This window comes from Littorina saxatilis, linkage group LG5 (assembly GCF_037325665.1).
Source record: "Littorina saxatilis isolate snail1 linkage group LG5, US_GU_Lsax_2.0, whole genome shotgun sequence".
Lineage (NCBI taxonomy): Eukaryota > Metazoa > Mollusca > Gastropoda > Littorinimorpha > Littorinidae > Littorina > Littorina saxatilis.
The window spans coordinates 54,123,945-54,135,470 of NC_090249.1; the positions used below are offsets into that span (position 1 = coordinate 54,123,945).

General features: G+C 41.2%; 1 long non-coding RNA gene across 1 annotated transcript; it reads left to right on the forward strand.

Annotated features, from left to right (window-relative positions):
• Positions 1-611: 611 nt before the first annotated feature.
• LOC138967438 (uncharacterized) lies at positions 612-9,702 on the forward strand. Its single transcript, XR_011455952.1, has 6 exons — positions 612-1,124; positions 1,712-1,780; positions 2,913-3,006; positions 3,985-4,155; positions 4,609-4,708; positions 8,275-9,702. It is a non-coding gene; the product is annotated as an uncharacterized lncRNA (long non-coding RNA).
• The last annotated feature ends 1,824 nt before the right edge of the window (positions 9,703-11,526 follow it).

The following is an 11,526-nucleotide window of genomic DNA, read 5'->3' on the forward strand; positions in this document are numbered from 1 at the left end:
TATTTTGTTTAACCAAAGTTGTGATAACTAATATTTTGATCGTGTTAAACTGAGCCGCAGGTGCAACATGTCCTGGGGTTTCGAAATGTGCAAGCGCTCATCGACAAAGAAACTTTTGTCAGTCGCTCGTTCGCTGTACCACTGGAAATGTTTAAGAGTTGGACAGTCCGGCCGTTTCGAACAGATAAACATGTAAAGTGAAAGCACAATCGATACGTCTACTCGTCTCTCTTTCGCTCTCTCTCTCTCTCTCTCTCTCTCTCTCTCTCTCTCTCTCTCTCTCTCTCTCTCTCTCTCTCTCTCTCTCTCTCTCTCTCTCTCTCTCTCCCCTCCCTCCCTCCCTCCCTCCACCCATTGCACACCGGTTGGACCGTACATAAGGTAACGTTAAATTATGCTTGTGCAACGTATGTGGGAGTATCACTTATAACCTCAGGGTATCTCTTATCCTGTTGCGCATGTATAGACTAGAGACAGCGCTGGTTAGACTAAAACATGGATCGGGAACTTCAGTAGGGCCTACGTACTTAGGACTACCGCGGCTGTGCTTGCAAGTTTGGATAGTTCTTTCTTTCTCATTTGATCCGAGTTTTATCTGTCTCATTAAATGCCATTTTTCTACCAACTACACATATAGTTTTCCTAATTGATTCCCGAAGATAAGTTAGTTTCGCTTCCACGTTTCGGTTTTCACTAATTCAACATGGCCGGCGTCGGCAATGCATCTTTGATCATCATCTTCTTCCGAAGAGGACTGGGTTCTTGCGAACGTCTCAGAGTCCTGCGGTTGAGTCACTGTTACCGATAGTGGTTAGCTCCGGCAAACAGGGAGATTAAAAAGGTGGGGAGGTTTAAAACTATGCGGTACAGGGGAGAGTGCGTTCAAGGGCGGGCTCTCATGCCCGACTGCACTGAGGAAACTGTGGCCGAGACGGGAGCGAAGGAGGGGCCTGCTTCGGCCGATGAACAAAGAAACTGTGATCGAACAAGTATGGTGTTACAAGGGGAAAGACCCGCAAAGTGAACTTAGTTGCCAAAGCCCGAAGTGTGACGACGGACTCGGTTTCCAGCAACTGTCCACCGACTCAGCGGCAAAATATGAGTTGACACGTCCGAGGTGAAAGGTAATAGTCTCTTCTTATTAGAATGAAGGTCATTGTTTATGACTAAAATACAGTAGAATCACATAATGCACGAAGGAATGGAACATGTACATGGAATAAGATTGTCCGTCCACTAAGACACATTCCTAAAGGTGGAACCAACATTCCTGACGGCTATGCAGAGGAAGTGTTCTTTTTAAGAAATGCATTCAAATAAAACAAATAGGGAAATGCCCACTGAACAGAAACACCCAGGCTCCTGATTTTTGGTATGAATCCAAGTTGAGAGAGATCAGCTGAGCTAGGATTTTACATGGAATAAGATCATCCCTCCACTTGCATACAATGTATACAACCAGAAATGAAGATACAGTGTGCTTGATGTGGTGATCAAGTGACATTTTGCTATGAATGTGTTTAAGCAACTAGTAGCTTCTTCAGCGTTAATTCATTAAACAATCACTCTTATTCTTAGCACATAGAGCACATTGAATGAGTGTGTGCATGTGTGTGTGTGTGTTTGTTATTGCAATGTAAGACCTTATAATATAAATATACACAAATTATAACACATGCTGGGATTCTAAATATGTTCTGTTTACTTGCAGGTCTCAGTTATTACCAAGCCCTGCCTCATTCTTCCCGCAACACTGACATGGTGCTGTTGTAGAACACAAGTAAGTCCTTTGATCATTTCCAAAATACACTAGTGCAATAGCTTGTGAGTGCAACTGGTGGTAATGAGAATATTTTACCACAAAAGGCTAAAGTACAAATAACAGATTTATTATGTTGGAAAAAGAAGTAAGCCAGAGCAAGTGATTAGTGTACCAGTTAGCTAGGGTGGATGTATTATATAATTACAATTTACAGTCAGCATAGAATGTTGAGGACAGTCTAGAATTTTTCTCGCCCTGTGAATTCAACTGCAAATCAGATGGCATGAAGAAATCAATGTTATATTATGCTCTGCATTGAGTGAACCATCTCCTGTCATTCTGAGTGACACATCTCTTTAACTGAAAAACATGCCAGTAATTAAATCCAGGCTACATGGGGATGGAAAATGACCCTGGCAATTTCAACCTCTGAATGATTGTGTCTTTGTGTAGCAGGATTATGGATCTTCACAAGCCTTAGTTCATTTGTCTGTACATGTGTATCATGTATGGCGGTATAAGTTAATACTATTAGTCAATTTCAAATAGCAGAGTTATTTTCAGAGCTTTCTAACTTCAAACCCTGTGGAATCTATAGTTTGTACTTTAAAGGGTATTTTGACTTTGACTCCAAGTTTCTTTCTTGCAAAGTCATTCTTTTCTCATTCAAGGGACTAAACCACTACATGTACTGATGACTGCCTGCATCAGGGTTATAATTTATGAAGAAGTCAAAATGCACAATATATCAGTTTACAATTTAAAGGCCCACTTGCCTTGTCACTACAGTATAATGTGGCTATGCTTTAACATGGAATCCCTCATCTTGGCCACATACAAAAAATTATATATTCAGTGACTGCTTGCTGTGGTGAGTTAAAATGTGTGATGAAATATTTTCACAAAAAGGTACCAGTGTTGTTAACAAAACTAATTCTTTAACAAACAAAAACCACTCTGCACAGAGAGCATTCAAGCTGATCTATGTTGCTATTCGTCCAAGTAGAGGGATGATCTTATCCCAAGTAAAAGCCTGACAAGATCTGAGACTGTGAAGCAAAATGTTTTTACATGGTAAAGTAAGCCTTTAACGAGCAAGTATGTCTATTGCACTGGGTGTTTTATTATTATTGTATCATTTTTCTTTCAGGTAGTCTCTCTTTAAACTGACTTTCTACACCATGGTGTCTCTGGCAGTGTTATATTGGCAGAAGACAGTTGGAACTGGATTCCTCATTTAGATGGTAGGCATGTTTTGGGCTTTTGTGTTGCTTTGGTGTATGTGTGTGTGTGTGTGTGTATGTGTGTGTCTGTTCTATACCAGAAATAAACACACTGTTTGCTTGCTGTGGTGAAGTGACATTTTGTGATTTTTTTTTTAAATGAGCTAGTACAGTTGTAGCTTTTACAGCATTTATTCATAACACAATCGCACTTGGCGCAGAGAGCAACCAGACCGTTCATTGTGGGTATGTGAACAAGTTAAGAGATCATGTCTTATCCCATTTTAAAGCCTGACCAGATCTTAGACGGTGAGCCAAATTGTTTTCATGAGAAGGAATGTGCCTTTCAGAGAAATCTATTAACTACAGTATTACTTTACAAAACATATTTTAAGAAATGAAATGTGTTACAAGTAACAGCCATGGGGGTGATAGCCTGTAGGTGGAATAATAATCTTCAATTGCCCAGAAATGATTGTTATCTGGTCAAGAAATGCAAAGCATTTTGATGTTTGTGACGATTAGTTACTCTTTATCACGTTTGGTCCCTGATTTTGCTGTCCTTGTCTGCGTTGGGCAGGTGTGCGTCCATGATGTCATTGCTATTGAAAACTAATCTGTACTGCAAAGTAAATGTACCCGTACATGACGTACATGGCAGTTGTCAACCGGGGGCCAGCCATGACTGGGACTGATGTATCCACAGGCACTCGACACCAGGTGGGCGGGGCCAGTGGTTGGGGTGTGATTCCCTGCCTTACACCACCACAAAGTGTAGTATCAGCAGACAAGACTGAGCAGAACTTCTGCCCCCCCCCCCCCCCCTCACCAATTGACCACTCAGTGCCATGTGCCTGCAGCTGTATCATAAACACTTTGTGACAATAGTTGTTACCTCCTTAGAACAGATCTTGTGATGCTCCTCAGTCAGTCAGTGTTTGATGGATGCTAACTGGTATACTTGACATAGTGTTCATATGAAAGTTTTATGTGTTGCAGCTCATCCAGATCACAGGTACACAAAGGAGCTGGTTACAGTGATAACATAGGCACATGGAACTGCTTATGGACTACTTTAGAAAGTGAGCGGTTACAACCAAGACTCTTCCGTCAGGAAGGTCTGCGGAAGGGTGCTTGATCTGTTTCCTCGGACAGGCTTTTCAAGACTAGGTAGGTTAAACCACATGATTGGGCTTTAATTATGAATGCACTTCAAAATTCACTCTATTTCATTATCTTGTACAACCCCCCGCGGGTTAGGGGGAAGAATTTACCCGATGCCCCCCAGCATGTCGTAAGAGGCGACTAACGGATTCTGTTTCTCCTTTTACCCTTGTTAAGTGTTTCTTGTATAGAATATAGTCAATGTTTGTAAAGATTTTAGTCAAGCAGTATGTAAGAAATGTTAAGTCCTTTGTACTGGAAACTTGCATTCTCCCAGTAAGGTAATATATTGTACTGCGTTGCAAGCCCCTGGAGCAATTTTTTGATTAGTGCTTTTGTGAACAAGAAACAATTAACAAATCTTCAATAGTACTGACCAAAGAAGAAGGTTTAATTGTGTGATCATGATTTGATACATATGCTTGACCCTGAAGATGTGTTTTATTTGTTTTGTTTCAGAACAAAGTTTGGTGAAGTAGAAGCTACCGCTGTAGGCTGGTGTAAGGCTGAAGAAGAACCTCTGACAAGTCAATTTTCAAGCAACTGAGCACGAACCCAGGTACAAGACACAGAGCTCTCTTTCTATCGGTCTGTTATTCATAGAATGACACTAACAGTGACACAAGTAAATAATCTGTATCATTGTCTTGACCTCTAGAAATTTGGTAGAGAATAAGATGACTGATAGTATTATTTTGATTATTTCATGGTCATTACAGTGGCCTCCACCCCTGCCCCTTTTAAGACACCCCAATCTAAGACTCCTTCCTATTAATGACCCTGTTTTCGCAGACTTCTTGTTCATAACATCTGTAAATTCACTCCCATTTTAAGACTTGCTCCATTTGGACTTGGACTGGGTGGCCGAGTGGTAACGCAATTGCGCTCGGAAGCGAGAGGTTGCGAGTTCGACCCTGGGTCAGGGCGTTAGCAATTTTCTCCCACCTTCCCTAACCTAGGTGGTGGGTTCAAGTGCTAGTCTTTCGGATGAGACGAAAAACCGAGGTCCCTTCATGTACACTACATTGGGGTGTGCACGTTAAAGATCTCACGATTGACAAAAGGGTCTTTCCTGGCAAAATTGTATAGGCATAGATAAAAATGTCCACCAAAATACCCGTGTGACTTGGAATAATAGGCCGTGAAAAGTAGGATATGCGCTGAAATGGCTGCGATCTGCTGGCCGATGTGAATGCGTGATGTATTGTGTAAAAAAAAATCCATCTCACACGGCATAAATAAATCCCTGCGCCTTGAATATGTGCACGATATAAATTGCATAAAATAAAAAGATAAAATAAATCCCTGCTCTTAGAACTGTACCCACGGAATACGCGCGATATAAACCTCATATTGATTGATTGATTTTAACCCTTAGGCTGGTTGTCGCGACATATGTCGCGCTACTTTACGTATACTGTCACCTGGTTGTCACGACATATGTCGCGCTACTGGCTCAGTCTGTTTGGTCGGTTCCGATTACCTCCCATGGATGCGAAAACCTATATGACCGTTTTTCTTTATTTTTCTCTCTGTTAATTCACCAGTGGCTATGTAACATGTGTTACAGAATTGCACAGTGTAAGGGTTAAGACCTGATTTTGCTTATTTTGGATTTCGAAAAAGAGAAAAACAAATTCCCACTCTGTACAGAATTAAGCCAGGTTCATGATTTTTGTATGGACCAAGTTGAGAGATGGCATTTGTATAGGCCTGACCAGATCTGAGATGTTGAATCTAATTGCTTACGAAGAAAGCATTGTGTCATTATAGGCACACTACTTCTCGTCACCGTCTCAGTTCTGGCCAGGCTTTAACATAGGATAAGCTCATCCCTCAACTTTGTCACATATGAACAATCGACACACTGACTCTTGCTGTTGTGAGTTGACATTTTTTGATGAATTTATTTCTGGAAAAGGCACCATGCAGTGCTGTTTCAGGGGTGGGACTTTTCCGCGGATTTCCGCGGACACAACTTACGAATTCTGCTGGAGTAATCTATTTTTCCGCGTCACATTTCATTACAATATCTATGACTTGTTGACTGAATGATTTGGAGAGACGTGGAGATGAAACAGAACACTGGAGGCTTGAGAGTTAAATTGTGCTGACTGAAAACTCCTGATAACTAATAGTAATTTTGAGGGGGGGAGGTTGGGGAGTGTGGAGAATGTCTTTTTTGTCAGATTGCACAGATTTTAATGTACCATTTAACCAAAATTCGGGGTAACATGCCCCCGAACCCCCTGGAAAAAAAGGGATTTCCTCCTTTTTCATCACAAGAGAGTCCCACCCCTGTGTTTACAGAATTCCTTGTTTAAAACTATCACTGTGCACAGAGGGAAGGGGGGGGGGTGTATTTGACCACCCCTGCGTTTACAGAATTCCTTGTTTAAAACTATCACTATGCACAGAGGGAAGGGGGGGGGTGTATTTGACCACCCCTGCGTTTACAGAATTCCTTGTTTAAAACTATCACTGTGCACAGAGGGAAGGGGGGGTGTATTTGACCACCCCTGTGTTTACAGAATTCCTTGTTTAAAACTATCATTGTGCACAGAGGGAAGAAGGGGGGGTGTATTTGACCACCCCTGTGTTTACAGAATTCCTTGTTTAAAACTATCACTGTGCACAGAGGGAAGGGGGGGGGTGTATTTGACCACCCCTGTGTTTACAGAATTCCTTGTTTAAAACTATCACTGTGCACAGAGAGAAGGGGGGGGGGTGGATTTGACCACCCCTGTGTTTACAGCAGAATTCCTTGTTTAAAACTATCACTGTGCACAGAGGGAAGGGGGGGGGGTGTATTTGACCACCCCTGTGTTTACAGAATTCCTTGTTTAAAACTATCACTGTGCACAGAGGGAGGGGGGGGGTGTATTTGACCACCCCTGTGTTTACAGAATTCCTTGTTTAAAACTATCACTGTGCACAGAGGGAAGGGGGGGGGTGTATTTGACCACCCCTGTGTTTACAGAATTCCTTGTTTAAAACTATCACTGTGCACAGAGGGAAGGGGGGGGGGGTGTATTTGACCACCCCTGTGTTTACAGAATTCCTTGTTTAAAACTATCACTGTGCACAGAGGGAAGGGGGGGGGGGTGTATTTGACCACCTCTGTGTTTACAGAATTCCTTGTTTAAAACTATCACTGTGCACAGAGGGAAGGGGGGGGGTGTATTTGACCACCCCTGTGTTTACAGAATTCCTTGTTTAAAACTATCACTGTGCACAGAGGGAAGGGGGGGGGGTGTATTTGACCACCCCTGTGTTTACAGAATTCCTTGTTTAAAACTATCACTGTGCACAGAGGGGGGGGGGGGGGGGTGTATGTGACCAAGTGAAGTGCATTGCTACATAATAAAATGAGCAAATCCGTCCCGTGAAGAAAACTTCTGCTTACTTAATTGTCAGATTTGCCAAGGCGTGTACATGAAATAAGATTATCATTCTAAATGCTGAATCAACATTCTGACTGTTTCCTATGAAACCAGGCTTGATTTTTGGTATGAATCCAAGTTAAGGGATAGCATGTGTAAAAGCAGAATTGTGTACAGAGGCAGCTTTGTGTTATTAAAGGCCGGCTGCTTTTCGTGAACACAGTTTGGCTCACATCTCACATCACCTGCCAGGCTTTTTAAAAAAAAAAATGTTTTACCATGGGATAAGACTATCCCTCCATTTAAGCACATACCAGCAATAAACACAGTGGTTACTTGTGATGAACTAGTGGCAAGACAAATGATTTAAGCATCACATAACCTTCCTAAGTGAAGTCAAGTTATGTGTCTGTGCCAGTGTGTGTGTGCATGTGTGTGTGTCAGCATAGAATGTTGAGGACAGTTCGATGGTAAATAACCCTGACAATTTTAGCCTATGATTGTGCCTACATTGTGGCAGGATTGGATGTGGATCTTCAAAAGCCTAAGTTAACAAAAAAGTATGTAAAAGTACATTTTGAATAGTAGTTTTTTTCTCAGAGGGAAGATATCACAAGATATGATTGTTCCACTGCATGTATGCCACATAACTAAAACAAAAATTAAATGTTATTTTAATCGTCTTTTGGGTAAAACAAATACACCATCAATATATTATAATAATGATCTTGCTTGTTTACAGATGGACAACAGCTACTGCCAGGACCAGGTTACGCATAAAGAAAACAGTCAACACTTGGCTGGTGCTGCAGCTTCTTTGATGTCTATTTTTTTTTTTTTTTAAAGACAGACAGCTACCAGCTCATTCAAGACCATAGCCCCATCTTACTCACGCAGAACAGACAGCCATCTTTCGCCTTTGCACAGAACACTGCTGTCTGAAGGTACACATCAAAAGGATAGGTTTTGCACCTACAGCGTGCGACTGTGGCTAGGGTAGGAAGAACAGACTCTGCAACACGTTCTGAGAGGGTGGCCTTTTCTTGCCACCCGTACCCCTGTGCAACAAGACTTGGCCAGAGAGCACACATCCAAATGCAAACACTGAACACTGAAGAGGAAGAAGAAGAAGAAGGTGCCCACACAGAAGGACATAAATCTACTTTAAGGGCACACAAGTTTACAGCAGTTTATTGAATTGTAGCAGATTATAGGGAGAAAATGAACAAGCTAAATAGGCTGTACAGTACTTCACTTGAACAATGTATAAAGTTCCCTGTATTAAGAACATTTACAGATCACAAGACATTGTGTTTTCTTTTGTTTACAATACAAATGTTTCATAATAAAAAGATGTGCACTAGGCAAGATCCTTAAAATGTAAAACTAGTAGTGTGACAATTTTGAATTGTTCAGAGATGGTTTTTCTTCAGTGGTAAATGTTTTAGCTTTTTTTATAAGATCCCGTTAGTGAAGCATACTATAAAACCTTGACCTTCCAAACTGTGTTAGCACCCTGGGCTGCGATCATTGTGTTGAGCTACTTAAAGGCACAGTGCAGCTTACAGCCTTCGTTTTGCGTTTTTGTTGCAGCTGAGTGCATTTACAGTTCAAAAATCCTCCTATGGTAGTAAAACTACCCAACGACGACATCTGTGAAGCTCGACAGTTTCTTGTTCACGCGAGTGCATAAATTAACCTAGTTATTACGTGGTGTTTGGTCGGAGTTCGATTCAACTGAGTGATTCCGGCCTCCATTTTGTTTTATACAAACTCATGATGATGTCTGACATAGTTTGCTAGTGACGTGTCTTTTTGTGCATGATGTGGTGATCTACCTGATCTAAATTTAGATCCAAAAATAGGTCAAGACCAGCCGGGTCCGAGTACGAAATTGATTCGTAAAAAAATCGCAGTTCTTGACTCTTTGGGTGCAAGTCAATGAAACTTGGTAGTTCTTCTAACAGATAGCTGCCTGAGGTATGACTAAAAGCCCCAGGGGCTCCGTGCACCTGAATTTGACAAGTTCAGTACCTTCAGCAAGCGCAAGTACAGTAGAGAAGCGCTTGACACACTGAAAAAGGCCTACTACGAGCAAAAGAAAAAGAATCAGTGATGCATGTGCTTTTGATGTAATCTTCTTTGACATTATGATGACTACAAAAACTGACTGATGTGTTTTGTTTGTGAATGATGGATATATGTGCATGATTGCGTTTCGCAGACACAGTTGTCATGTGCGTTGTAATTGGCGACGAATGCTGGATGATTACTATTTTTGTACCAGGATTACTATTTTTGGGGCTGAGCATTACTCCAAGACACTTGTGGGGGTAAACAGGTCTGCAGCACAACTACAAATGTAGAAATGTCGTCTGCATTTTGTATATTTTAAAAGGTTATTTTTGTGCACAGAACATACATCTGCAGGGAGGTTTGGAGGGTGAAGTTAGGATCTGTTAGGAGGCATACAGCATCACACTCATTTTGTGTGTGTGTATTTTGTGTTGACAGATAAGACTGACACTGTCATTCCAGCAGAAACCTGTGATGATGCACATTTTATTGAAGTGACCAGCTGAAATTGTATGTACGTTGTTATGAAATTGACAAATGATCCCTGCTTTGCAATCCTGGGTTAATGATATTGCCAAAATTAAAACGTGGAGGAAAAAGTGAGTGTAAACCTATTCTTGTGGTGGTGGTGGTGGTGGTGTGTGTGTGTGTCTGGTTAGTGTGTGTTTGAGTGTGTGTTAAACAAACAACGACAAACAACACCAAACCTACATCAAACAAGCACAACAAAAACAAATTACACAAAAAAATGGCAAAAATCAGAATATCAACTGAGAAAAAAAACCGTGGCTGAATGCAATACTTATTATAACTTAAAAAGTAAAAGTGTGCGTGTGGATGTGTGCGTATGTTTGAGTGTTTTAAACAAACAACAAACCTAAATTAAAGAAGCACAACAAACAAACAAAAAACCTGGCAAAGTTCTGAACATTAACACAATGCTGCTGTCTGCTTTGAGGGGAGGAATAAAATGACTGAAGCCGGACTGCCGAGAGGAGGAAGGAGGGGGAAAAGAACACGCAGACATGAAAACACACACAACTCCATGACAGATAAACTGCTTATGTTCAAAAATCAAGAATATTTAAGCGTGCACACACGCACGCACACACACACACACACACACACACACACACACCACACACACACACACACACACACACACAACACACACACACACACACACAGAATCTCCTCGTGAAAGTAAAGGTAAACTCGAACTTGAAGGTAAGTATAAATGTTTGATATGGAGAAAACCTGTGATAAGTCTTTGTATAAATCATCGGTACCAACAAAATTCAGTTGCCACAACGCGTAAAAGGACATACTGTAGTTTCAATTAGTAACAATCTAAGCCATTTTAATCAGCACTGGTGTCCGGCAAGCACTAACAGATACAACAGCACGTGTATGCATCTTGAAGTAATAAGACCTTGAAGTAGGCCTAGAGTTTACACTATTCCCATTATAATGCTTAAATTCAGCTGCCTAACTGTGGAACTTTGCAAATGTGTGAGGACCGTTTCACAAAAAGACAAAACACCCTCTCAGTTTATTTACACAAATCAGTTCCAAATGTGCGTGTTCCTTTTCCGTCTCTACAATTAATGTATCTGGGGGGAAAACGAATCATGTCTTCCGCCCTCAGTTATAATTGCCTGAGCATATAGGAAATGCAACAGGTGTAGTCTTCCGCCTGATTTTTAGTCAGATATTTCGACACAGAATGTTTCTTTCTTTTTTCTTTGTATGTGTTCACAAGCTCACATACAATCATTTATGCAACACTGACAATAAAGACCAGACCAGAGTTGTGATGATGAAATGGGCAGTTTATTAATAAAGCTCCCAGAATGAATAAAAATACATGACAAAATAAGGTGGTCCCGCTGTACAAAGCCGGTTACCAAACACACAA